This window comes from Amblyomma mixtum, chromosome 4 (assembly GCF_055824585.1).
Source record: "Amblyomma mixtum isolate Tamu chromosome 4, ASM5582458v1, whole genome shotgun sequence".
NCBI lineage: Eukaryota > Metazoa > Arthropoda > Arachnida > Ixodida > Ixodidae > Amblyomma > Amblyomma mixtum.
Window position 1 is genome coordinate 35,576,221 of NC_143015.1, and position 12,846 is coordinate 35,589,066.

A 12,846-nucleotide genomic window follows, 5' to 3' on the forward strand; every position below is an offset into this window, starting at 1 on the left:
TTGCTGTGTTCAGATGTCGCGGCAATTCCCGTCTTCAAGACTTTTTCTAGTCCTGAGAGTACGGACCGCACGTCAAGTTGGTCGTTGCATCCCAGTGACCGCCTCAGGGTTCCAAACAGCGCTTCAATTGGGTCACTGCTGAATTTCCGCGTTAGTACAAAACAGAACTTCTCCTCAGCTACCAGATAGCGAATGCAGCAAGCAGTCGAGTAAGTTGTGAGCAGAAGGGCCTGGTACGTTTCGGCTGTGAAAAAGGCACGAGGATAAGTTGCATCTTTCTTTAGTTGGTCGATATATAGCGGAAATGTAACTTCCAGCCATTGCAGCCTAGAATCATTTTTGTCGTCAAAGTGCCCGGCGTCAGGGAAATTTTGCTCGATATGTTGGCACTTGTTGCTGGTGTCGTGTAGTAGTTGTTGGTTCCGCATAGGCAAATGATGTATGGCAGCTCTGTCCTGCGTGCTCTTTCAAAAACTCCTGAGCAGATGATAACGTCTGGAGAAAAACCTGGACAACTCGTTAGACGTTCATTTTTTCAATATTGTTCGGAAAAACATGTTTTCTGGTTAGACTCCTCACAGGTTTTACAATCCTATCTTTTTTTACATCTCGTAGTTTCTTCAAGTGAGATGACGAAACCTCTCCTTTCTTTCCAAGGTCGCGTGCAAGCAACTGAGAGCGGATGTTTTTCAAGACGTGGCAATAATCAAAGCTTAAAAAAAGCACTCTAATACTGCAAACACTGCAAAACAGCCCACATAACAACGACAGATCAACAGCACGTGGCTATCCGGGCTGCTGTCAGCACAGCGCACCCGGCAGCGTGTTTCCGTTTGCTAGCCGCTACAGACAAACGCAATGTTGCCCACACCAACGCGCGCGCGGAAGACCTGTTGCCATGACAACTATGAACACGCCAATGTTGCCTACGCCAACGCGCGCGCGTAGCAGCTGTTGCTACGACAACTCAGGCAAGAAAATGCGACGCTGGTAAATGCAAATGGCGGCGCCCTGCCGCCTTCCGGTTTTCGTGCCTTTAGGATAACAAGTTGTCCAGCTTTTCGACAACGCAGGTAAATTTATTTAACGCCGGTGAGGCGGTGATTATCAGGAGCGACGATGTGTGCCGTCTGGGCAAGCTTAGGGCGTATCGATGCCCACCAGTTCGGAAGCAACGATGTCTGCCGCTTGCGGTGACCATCACAGTGCCGTTTGGACAAGCTTAATTCAAGGTGAGTAATTTATTCGCTTTCATGCTTTTCGATGGCAGCTTGTCGTGCTTTTCGATAACGCAGGTAATCTATTTTATGCCGGTGAGTAATTTTACACGCCATTTGAGAAGCAACGATGTCTGCCGCTTGGGATGTTTAATGCAGGAAAATAAAACCATATTCATTTTATATTTCTCTCTTCAAGTGTAACAGTTTACTCTCACATCTATTTTTCCACTTGCTCAACATTGTACAGCAGTTGTTATAGTTGAGGAACTCGGACTTGAATAAGTAGCATTTTTCACCACGGTGACTGCATGAAATACATGACTAACTTTACGAACTTTACGCATGATTTTACAAATGTGTGAAATTATGACTTTGTGAGCCGCATATAGAGATGTGTTTTTTTTTAGTGCTTCTTTTGTTGTGCATCTTGTCACCTCTGTCACAAAATCGTCCTTTATACTGTGAACAAATATATGGCCGAAATGAACTAAACATTTTGTTTTAAAAGGAGAGATTTGGTATAAAAAAAAATTGTGTAATTAGTTTGCGGTGCCCCACATTTAATCTCCTTCAAGGTAACGCCCATTTGATCCAATGCTCTGCTGTGAAATTTGTTTTTCACTTTTTTGAACCAGTCCAGAAATTCTTGCGAGAAGTGGGGTCTTTCAGTGGCTGCACCTTTTTTTCTCTCTACCTCTTCCACGACCACAGAATAGTTTACCCTGTGGACTTTCTTCTTTCAGGGAACAGAAAGAAGTTGTGAAAAACAAGGTGATGTGAATGGTAGAGGTAAATATTCTAGGTAATGCTGTTTTTGGTTCACACACAGGCAGCTTTGTGTGCTGGTGTGTTGTTGGGGTGAAGCCACTATTGTCCACTTCCCACAACTTGGGCTATTTTCATCTTGTTCAGTCATGCAAATGTTTTAGAATCTTCTGGTATTTTCGAGTTTTTTTTTTTTTGATATGCTGAAGTTTGTCCGGCAAACGCTAATTATGGCTGAGGAATTTGAATTTAAAAATTTTCCCGCCCCATGAGTCACACCATAGCCTCCTTTATACTCTATGGTCACACTCATGATATCCGAACTGAGGAGGTCGGGTTACCGCTGTTTTGAAGTGAATGGCAGTGTTGCATAGCCTTTGCAATCCACACCCAAAAATTTGGTGCTTACGCACGCAGTTTACTTGCAAAATCAGCTGGTGATGACAACACCTGTAGTTCGACTTTTGGTGTTTTTCATCTTATTAAAGCTTAGTTTTTGGCGAGAGCAGTTCCTTTGTCATTAAAATATCATAGTCTGTCGAAAAGCAGGTCAACTTTAATTTATCCTCAGTGTCCTTTTAATTTTTGTCTGATTTATGGGGTTTAACGTCCCAAAGCGACTTAAGCTGTGAGGGATGCTGTAATAGAGGGTTCCAGATAATATTGACTACCTGGGGTTCCTTTAAGTGCACTGACATCACACAGAACATGGGTCTGTAGCATTTCACCACCATCGAAATGCGACTGCCACTGCCAAGATCCAACTGGCGTCTTTCGGGTCAGAAGCCGAGCACCATAACCAATGAGCCATAGCGGCGGCTTCCCTTTTAAGATCAGTTGGTTGTCCAGTGATAACTGAAGCTTAAGTTGTGTGTAGTTATGCAGCTTTCTTTAAAATTACTTTAAAAAGTGCACTTTCTCTTTAAATAATTTACTGTTAACATGAAGTTCACGATTGCTATGCATTGAGAGAGCAATAAAACCTGCTCATAACTGCACGTTGTACAAAGATTGCTTTTAGATATCCAGTCTAAAGCTGTGTAAGTGAGGTTGTGTAATGATTAATAATAAGCTTGTCCATCTAAAAACAGAGCTTTCGTGTGTGCAATTTCATATTCCAGACAGCTGTGGTGTACAAAGTTGCTGAATGGCAAACACTGAAGTATACACCTCATTAGTGTTGCACCCAGCTGCAGTGTATGTTGACTCGGGATAGATTGCTCGAAATGTAGATGCATGAAACTATATCTCAAGGGAATTTAGTGAGGAAATCACTTCCAGTCCTCAACAATTAAAAGGGTCATACACATAGTGTAACACTGGACAAACTTGCAAAGGCTCTTAGTCCCATTTTGAGCTCTGCTAATTTTGCTAGCAATTCTACATACACGAAATTATATGCATTTAAAAAAAAAGAAGAGGCCAGGCGCGGTGTCAATGAGGTCATTAATTGCTTCATTCTCACTGAAGTGGCCGCTTGTGCTACCAGCTTAGCTTTCTCCCACTGTTACGAATTGCAAACATGCTCCTGACAGAAGATGGCACATTTTGTAGGTGCCAATCCGAGTTGTGTCATATATTGCACAGGTAGTGTACCTTATTACATAGATAAGCTTCATGCAGTTACTATCATCTGAACTGCATGAAAAGGTTGATGAATTATGAACAAGGTCCTAACATGGTTAAACAAGGATAAAGGGAGGTCGCAGTGAATGTCATACTGTCACTCACTTTTGGAAATGACACCTAGTTTTAGTTGCATGTTGTTTTCTCTGTAGTGAAGCACACAATATTAGAATACATGGATCACCACATGGTATTTAGCTACAACTGCTAAATAATTTGAAATTCAATTTATTTTCTTGTGCTGTTTTTGAACAGTTTACACAGCCAGACGATCACTATGACATCAAAGGTCAATATAGGTCACTGCTTCTTCATTTGTAGTCACTATCGCTCTTGAGACAGGCTGGTTTTAGCATTGCACTTAATGGAAACAAAGAAGGAGCAATTATATTGCAGTTTTTTTTTATGCCGCATGTGGCATACGCAGACCTTTGATGTCACAACCATCCCATCTCCCAGCCACTGGAACCGAAAGAGCACCAAGATGAAATTCGATTGTAAATTATTTAGCAGTCCTGGCATACACGGGGTGATCCATATATACTAATATCTTAAGGCATCGTTTCAAACAAGAAAACATGCAAGAAAATATTTAGTGGCTATATATTCCTTTTAAAAAAAACTGCGTGAAAAAGCAAGGAGGAAGGAAGGAGGAGAAATGAGAACTACACACACACACACACCATTTGAAGAGCAAGGAAGAGAGGAAGCAAGTGTGTTCTGTGCATTACCTGCATTACGTTTCCCACAACGTCAAGAAAGTTGCAGGCAGGTAACGAGTAAGCCTGTTTTTGATGCCATTTATGCAACGAGGTCCAATTTTTGTGAACTTTGGCAATACATGAATGTTCTGTCTTGTCAAGCTTACAGTGGTGTTTCTACGTCGTTTTTGAACCATAACTGCTTCATGGTGCTTTTCCAAATACACATACTGACTATAAATATGAGAAAAAAGTGGAGATGGTACAAAGACAACAGCGGCATTCTTGAAAGAACAAAAATGAACAAAGATACTGTACCATTTTCACTGTGGTCTCAGGCCCACCTATCGACTTTTCGAGCTACAACAGCATCTTTGGAGTGAAGATTCATCTAGGACCACTGTTTATTTCCACAAATGAGACCACTGCCACTGGGAACAGTGAATTGCAAAAGTCACAAAGGAATGATTTCAAAGCATATTAGGAAAAATAAATCTGTTACAAGAAAAAACGCACTGACATCAGTGGCAAATACGTTGAAAATGTTTGCATGAATACACTCTTTTGGTACAACCCTTGTCTTTCGTTCCATCAGCTAAAGGCCAAAAATTTTAGACCTCTTCTCGTAAGCTTGCTGAGGTGTACCCAAGGTTGACCAAAAGATTAATAGCTGAAAGAGTTAAAAAAAAAGACATCAGCAAACACAATATGCCTCATGGCCATCAACGAGGACCTGTATTCCAACTTGCGGCTCATTCAAAAACATCCCATTCAGTAATACATGCTGGGGGGGCTAGTTGGTGCATGGTTTTGAAAACAGACGTGCAAAACAGACAATGCAGGAGGAAGACAGACGAAACAAGTGCAACTGTTTATTCACCTAGGGAGCGAGTGAATATATAGGCAAAACCAGAGAGGGACCCACACATGCGCACAAGTAGAAACAAAAAGATAACAAAAGGCTCAAGGAAAAAAATGTGTCTCGGCACATATCTAAAAAGACACCTTCTTTTTTGTAAATTGTAAGACAGGGCGTGCTTACATGGGCTGTGGTGTCTTTGCCCCTGCGTAGAATTTTTGTTTCCTTCAGCTTCGCCTGAAATTTTTTCTCTTTTTCCCCGCAGGCTTTACAATTACGTGGTAAAAGAGTACCCGAGCCTTTCTTTAACGCGCGATTATGGTCAGCAAGGCAATCATTAATTAATACATCAGCCCGTTTGGCCAATGTAAGATTTCCCACACGTTGGCGGGATCTGATAAACTATGCCCACTGCACATTTTACAAGCGGCATCACATGCTTTTTCTGGCATTCTGCTTTTTTCAGTTTGTTGGGATCCATTTTGCCACAAAAGGAGAACAGCTTCTTGCGGGTGGAAAAAACTACAGGAACATTAAACTTTCTCTCAACATGTTTCAGATTGTGTGCCATCTTATGAATATAAGCAATTATCACAAGTTTCTGTTTGGTAACATCGTTTTTTGCACTGTTATTGCACTTACTTTTTCACCTTTTTCAGTAATGCTTCGGCAACTGAGCTTATCAGCAAAGTAGGATAGCCAGCTTGCTGAAGCCTGCTCTTGCCTTTTATTCACTCGCTTAAGTGGATAAACAGTTGCAAAGTTGCGCGTGTTTCGCCTGTCTTTCTCCTGTGTTGTCTGTTTTGCGCATCATCTTTTTTCAAAATTCCATTCGGTGACAACTGATTGGCCCAAATGGCGGAAGTGAATGCACATCTGCTTCTGGCATTTTGGCCAATCAGGTATCGCTGAAAGGGATGTTTTCAAAGGGGACACACATTGGAATGCAGGCTGAGATTCGCCTACCATGTGCGAGTATGCCCATTTGGCAATGCACTGTAGTAAGTGCAAGAAGCATGGCTGCTGCCCTGTCCTTGAAAACACAGTGTTCTTTGCAAAGGCAAGAGGTAACACTGAAAGGAAGGTAACTGAGGCTTTCATATCGCCAAGAATGCCGACAAAAGTATATGAGCACGCCGTCTATCTTCTGCATGATTATCATCATCAGCCTGACTGTGTGTAATGCAAGGCAAAGGCCTCTCCCATGTCTCTCCAATTAAGTGTCCCTCGTCAGCTGCAGCTTCTTTATCCCCGTAAACTTCTTAATCTCATTTGCCCACCTAACTTTCCGCCGCCTCCTGCTATGCTTGCCTTCTCTTGGGATCCACTCCGTTACCATTAAGGACCAGCGGTTATGTCGCCTTCACATTACATGCCCATTCCTTACATGCCCAAGCCCATTCCTTCTTCTTCATTTCGACTAAGATGTCATTAACTCACATTTGTTCCCTCACCCACTCTGCCCACCTCCATTACACCTATCATTTTCCTTTCCATAGCTCGCTGCGTTGTCCTTAACTTAAGCTGAACCCTTTTTGTGAGCCTCCACGTTTCTGCCCCATAGGTGAGTAACGGCAAGATACAGCTGTTGTATACTTTTCTCTTGAGGGATATTGGTAAACTGCCATTCATTATCTGAGAGAACCTGTCATATGTGCTCCACCCCAATCTTTTCCTTCTAGTTATTTCCCTGCCATAATACAGATCAGTGGTCACTACAGCCCTAAGTAGACATATTGCCCTACCAATTCTAGCATCTGCTACCAACTGCGAACTGCTGTTCCCTTGAGAGACAGTTCAACATTACTTTGGTTTTCTGCGTGTTATATTTTAGGTAAGTCATTGATGATGTACAATTCATCTCTTGAGTGACTTAGCAAGGCAATATCATCAGTGAATCGCAGATCATTAAGTCATTCTCCATTGACTCTTATCCCCAACTGTTCCCAATCCAGTCGTCTGAATGCCTCCTTTAAAGAGGCGACGCCAGCCTGAGCACTTCGAATGCCACCTCGACGTCGGCTACCTAGATGCCCCTGACTGGACCCATGCAACGCTTCATCAGCACCAAACCATGAGCACGAACGCCGAACGCTAGTTGCTGACTGGGTGTTCCCGGGTCGTGTGTATTGGTAGTCTTTGTGTTTTGTATTAGTTTTGTGTGCTAGTGTTTGTGTCATGTAGGGTGTATTAAATGTGCGTCTGTGGGGGTACACCTTTCGCCTAGTCCATTCTTTCGGCCCGAGTGTTCTCGGGGGATCCGTGACATTGTAGCGATGTTGAAGCAAATCCTGGCCCGACTGAAAAACAAATGCTATTGGAATTGCTAGAAGGCCAGAGCAAGATTAATTTGACAATGTAGGGCTTGCAGGCATCTGAAAACATAATTGAGAACAAACTTTCCAATTTAACTGAGCATTCGTAATTGATGGTATTGAGAAACTGCTGTAGAGCCTAAATGTCTTAGCCACGAAGGTAAAAGACATAGAATCGGCAATATTGGAACTTCGGGAGCGGCTCAGTACAGTTAGGAACCTCTGTTTAAGAAACAGGCAGCAGAAATAACCTGGTCATTTACAGTATAAAAAAGCTAAGCGAGGAGACTAGTGACGACCTAGAAAAGGAAGTAATTGATGGTGTTTTTATGGAAAGGCTAGGGTTAACAGTGAGTGGTGTCAAAAGATGCCTCAGGATGAGTTAAAAGGAAACAAACAAGACACAATCACTCATTTTGAAACTCTTCGACTTGCGTGAAAAAATGTCAATATTACGATCATGCCATTAACTCAAACGCGGCCAAATCCTGTTCTGGTGAGGGAGTGCGTTGTCGGTTCTGGTCACCGGTTACGCAATTCTCCACCGGGTTAAAACAAAAAAACATGTTGATCGAATTTCACAACCAGGCCTGGTTGTGCAATTCGATCGACATGGTTTTTTGTTTTAACCCGGTGGAGAATTGCGTAACACCGAAATTCGAACCCGGTCATCTTGCACGTGAGGCAGATGCTCTACTGCTATGCTATCACTGCCTTCATTAATGTGCCTTCATTCACTGTATCTTTAAAATGCACGGTATAGTAAATATATGTTTTTGATACGGATACTCTGATTCTTTCATTCTTGGCAAGCGATACCTAATACCGATACATAAAATAGTATAGAAGATATATGTATCTTCAATACTGCCCAAGCCTGTAGCTAGATGAAATGATGGTGATGCTATGCCATGAAACTATGGGTGAGCAAACGTTTAAAAAATTGTTATAGCGAATCATCATGTTATTCAATACTCTGAACGCCTTCAATAGTACACATTCAAAATTATGTGAAATGGTTCGAATATGCTCTTTTGTTCTCAAATAGTTTCTGTATAATGGGCATGAAGCTTGAATCAGGCACACCATAGTTTTCATAGTTTTCTTTGATGACCGTTTTAAAAACAGCGTTCTCTACAACACACAGCATTTTGCTGGTACTGGTCTGCATGAGATAGAGGCTTCAGTTTCGTGACGGCATCCATTTGTGTGGTGGGATTCACAATGCTCACTCATGGCCCCCAAGATTGGGCGACGCAACAGTGTTCTGGCAGGTTTACCAAATGGCCCTGATCTCTGAGGCCATACTTATAGGTATTTCTTGCCTCTCATGTGTATCGATGCAGGGCGTTGGTGTATTTGCTGTTGCAATCAATAGTAAGTAGTTTTATTAAACATGGTAAATGGAAGGAAAAAGATTTTTGCTCGCCCTGGCATCTGCCATTGCTGCTGGAAGCATCTGAGCTGGGGCAGCTGAAATAAAGGATAGCAGGCAGTGTGTAGAAAGGAATTGAAAGAGGTGAGGGGAAAGTAGAAAGGACAGGGGAGAGGTACACTGGCAACTAATCTATTTACAGATTAACATAATAACATATATACAAGTCGCACGCGCATGAAGGTCTTGCAGAGCATAGTGCAATCAATAGCAAATGTAATTTTTTCTACACATTGGACATGATAGTCAGAGTTTATATTCTTAGTGCTGCATAGTCCCTAGCTGAGGTCACCACTGCTGTTTTTTGACAGCTGTAGCTAAAAATTGATAAATTATAGCATAGCAGCGTGCTACAATGCCACCACTTTCGCTTCACTGTTTTACATCATACTTGTTTCATACAAATATTCGTTCAAGTGGTGAAACAGTGAATATTTGTAAAGTTATCCTATTCATATTCTATCCACTTTCCAGCTTTACTTCCGTATTTGATTCGGTTTTGAAAAATTGCTAACGCACACCCTTGCATAGAAAGCAGCTAGCAGTATTTTTTGTTTGGCAGTCTTTCAGCAACTCACTTATTGAATTGTTCCTGATGCTCCGATTATGAGCTGAAAAGAGCTTTTGTTGAGTGCACCGAAATTGTCACTAGTGGCAGTCTGCGGAGGTCAAGGGACTATGCCTGTCATTACACATTTTTAATTTCTCGGATATATTACAGTTACAAGTGAAAGTTCGGCAAGTTGGTGCATTTTTGTTTTTGAGCATACTCAGCTGACTTACCGCAGAAGACAAAAGAATAAGCAGTCAATGGTACACATGCTGAACTTGCTATGAGTTTGTTCTTTGCCTCTGTTTGGTTTATTGCGGTTTAACGCCCCAAAGCAACTCAGGCTATGAGGGACGCCGTTCTTTGCCCCTGTATCAGCCTCTATTCAGTCTTCCGAAACTGAATGATATTTGAAAATTCTGCACTGCAGAGTACTGTCTGCACCTCTTCCAGCGTATGTAATAGGTGTACAAGAGCCCAATTTGCAAACTTGTTTGGGAAATCCAGCATTAGGGGCGTGCGAACAGCGTTATTTTGAAATTGAATCTAATACAAGCAGGCCAGCTTTGCGAATAAAACATGAATAATGTAGTTAAAAACCAAATCGAACAGGAATCAAACAGTGAAAGGACCGAATGAAATATGAATTGAATATATGTGCGATTATTTGCAGCTTTGAAGTTGCTTGTGCAGACTTATACGAATATTAGTGCAAAACAAATGTTTAAGTGAAACAAGGAATCACCAACGGCTACGCTATAAGTCATGAAATTGCAGCTGTAGCAATCGAAAGACGCAGCACCGACGTCCTCCAGGGGACATGCAACACGAAGTCTGTATGTTACCACTATGATCTTTAGGAAATTTGCATAGGGCATTTACCTTTTGCTACCGATGATGACAGCATACAAACTAATGCAATATCTCGGTTGATGAGAGGAACGACAGTTTAGGCCATGACCTCAGAGACTGGGCAAAACGGCAGTGTTTGCTAAACCAGGTTCAACCCTGCAGCATCGCACAATCTTGAAGGCGATATATGAGCATTATGAATGCCGTCTCACGAATTAACTATGCCGTGGTGCTGGACCCTCCTTTCTGCACAGACGGATAGCTACAACAAGTTGTGCAATGCCAGAGCAGGTTCTGCTTGACGTGCTCTATTCGAACTTGCTTATGATTAGCAAACTTGAGGACAGATTCAGTTCATTCCAAATAATTTTAAACATACGCTGTTTCATTCATTCACCAAATAAAATACCAGGATATTGGATTCGGTATTTAAAAATTTTCAGTATTCACAGAACAGACCTACATGATGTTATAATCCTTTTTTTTTTTTTTGTTGTACTATGCAATCTCCCCTTCATATTTTGTGTATATACAGCGCATCCTGTTTAATTCAATACAAATGGTCTATTAAACATTGCATGTATTCGCTATACACCACAGCTTTGGAAGTTGAATAATCTGACAGGCTGATGCCTCAGTCAAGTCAAATGTAAATAATAAATGCTTATCCATCTAACCCGTTCAGACTGGCTTTTTAAATCCTGCGTTTAGGTCATCTATAGGGAATAACATGGCACACCCTGTATACCATGAGTATTCTGCCCAAACATATTCTTTAAAGATAACTGAAACAGTGCAGTGGCTTCTCACAGTATGTCCAAATGCTAATGGCAGCTACTAGAGTTTAGCGAGGCTGGAAATAAAAGCAGTGTTTTATCGTACCATAACAGATGCTGGCGCCACATTCTGCAACTCCTTTTTAAAAATTTATTTCTCACCAACAAAAAATACTTTTCTAGTTTTTTTTATATGTGAAACTAATTGAATGGGTTGACCATTTGGATTTTTTTTTGTGTCTAGCACAGTTGCCCACTTAGAGCTTTCTGGTCCACAATGTGGCCGTTTTCGGAGAAATCGATATACTTGTAATTAAATTACAGAACAATGCAAGGTTCAACTTTAATGCAAACAGTGCTATTTCAAGGTTTCAGGCAAAACTGCAAAAAAGTTTGCTTAAATTTAGACTCCAAGTTTAGTTCAAAAAATGCGGAAATCTTCACTTCCATTTTAAACCATGTTAAGCACTTCCATTTGAAACCAAAATGGCATCATCCACGGTTTATTTTTTGAGGCATGACAGGGCATCTCAATACCAGACTACATGCGGAGAGAAACTTTGCCGGCAGAACGGCTCCTGAACAATAATTTTCACAAAATGCCCACATGAAGGGGATTTCTTACACTTTGGAGCATGATATTTGGAGAAAATTTTTTTTTCTTCGAAAGGTCTCTACACTTCTGTTGGGACTGGTCTTAACTGGCATGAATTTCCTCAGCCAAATCTACAATGTCAAAAATTTGGCGCATCTCCTTTCGCGTGGAATGACCCTCCTGTCCCCAAATTTTATTTTTGAAATAAACTGGGAAGTACTGTAAAAAAATTGTTTCGTGAACCTCGGCGGCTGTGAATTGTGACGAAACATTCAAGAAACGGGCAATTTTCTCTGTTAAGGTTTTCTGCCTAGATACTGCCTCCTGGAGCATACTTCTTCACAACAGTTTTATCTTTTTTGAGCACTTGTTTTGTTGCACTCCTAGGACCACAGCGGCAGGTCTAGGCAACCTTTGTTTTTCACATTTAAAAATTTTAAACTTCGTGTATGAAATTGTCTTCTAACTTGAATATGTCAACAAACACTGAATCTCAAAAATTCAAAACAAAAATTTGACCTTTGCAAAACAAAAAAAAATTACATGACTTCATCCTGCAAGAGCAATGAATGCTGAACTAGCCTTCTGCCACATTTTCTTAGCTTTGCAGCCTTTTCATAAGATTTAGGAAAAATATATATCAGAAAATAATTTTCTGCACATAAAACAGTGACATTTGATGAGTAAAATTATTTTTAAATTGCTAAAAAAAAATTCATGTAGATACAGCTAGAAGGGTCAGGGTTCGGGCTAGTGGGTAGTCAACATGAGGATCCATAGCGCACAAAATTGAAGCGACACAACACAAGCTCTAGTCTCATTCGAAGTGTTGTGTCCCTTCAATTTTGTGCGCTATGGATCCTCATACTGCTAGAAATAAAGTAAATTTTGCTGAAAGCTGTGTCCCTTCAAATGGAGATGTGGTACAGACTGCTGGGCACATTACGTTGACTTGAAATCCTATCATTTACATCAAGTGCCGTACTGCTTGCTACTTTGCCTTTCTGACTGGTTCTCACATTTCCTTGTCAAGTGCGAGTGAACTTTTAAAATGAGCAAGGTGCCACCTCTTTTTGACACTAGAGCGGTACATGACCAGAAATGTAGTTTGAAGCAGCGGTCATATTCGTTGCAGTCACTAAACGGCGACAC

General features: G+C 41.3%; 1 protein-coding gene across 10 annotated transcripts in view; it reads left to right on the top strand.

Annotated features, from left to right (window-relative positions):
- Nucleotides 1–852: 852 nt before the first annotated feature.
- The window catches only part of LOC149346120 (uncharacterized), a 52,994-nt gene continuing 41,000 nt past the window's right edge, over nt 853–12,846 (top strand). For 2 of the 10 annotated variants that reach the window (XM_089586345.1, XM_089586336.1), the window contains exons 1-2: nt 855–1,232; nt 1,964–2,009. The gene's annotated coding sequence lies outside the window, so the exon portion shown is untranslated. Of the gene's footprint in view, nt 1,233–1,963; nt 2,010–12,846 lie in introns of all 10 variants that reach the window. The other 8 variants (XM_089586342.1, XM_089586339.1, XM_089586346.1 and 5 more) reach the window with 5 other exon arrangements.